The following is a 491-nucleotide window of genomic DNA, read 5'->3' on the forward strand; positions in this document are numbered from 1 at the left end:
GTAAAAAAACATGCACAGACAAATCCAAATTAAACCCTGCGGCTCGTGACGACACATTGATGTCCTAAGACACTAAACGATCGGTTTGTGCCAGAAACCGAACCGTATTTATATCATATTTTACCTCTAATACACCACTATGTCCAACTGTCTTTGGGCTCGCGCACGGCATCCGGTGCGTGAGGTGTGTACGCGCTCTGACTGCAACGGTTGGAGTTAAAAATCTTCGTTTGTGTTCTACTGAAGAAACAACGTCACCTACATCTTGGATGCCCACCATCACATTTTCATTTTTGGGTGAACTATCCCTTTAAGTACAAGTAAAAGTACCAGTCTAAAAATCTACTCAAGTAAAAGTAAAAAGTCATTTAAAATGTACTCATGTCAAAATTACTTAGTTACATTTTAACAGTGGGAGGGAGGCAAAAATGGGATAGGCCAAGGGTGTCAAACTCAGTTCCTGGAGGGCCACAGCCCTGCACAGTTTAGAT

This window comes from Sinocyclocheilus anshuiensis, unplaced genomic scaffold (genome assembly GCF_001515605.1).
Source record: "Sinocyclocheilus anshuiensis isolate Anshui unplaced genomic scaffold, SAMN03320099.WGS_v1.1 scaffold557, whole genome shotgun sequence".
NCBI classification, from domain to species: domain Eukaryota; kingdom Metazoa; phylum Chordata; class Actinopteri; order Cypriniformes; family Cyprinidae; genus Sinocyclocheilus; species Sinocyclocheilus anshuiensis.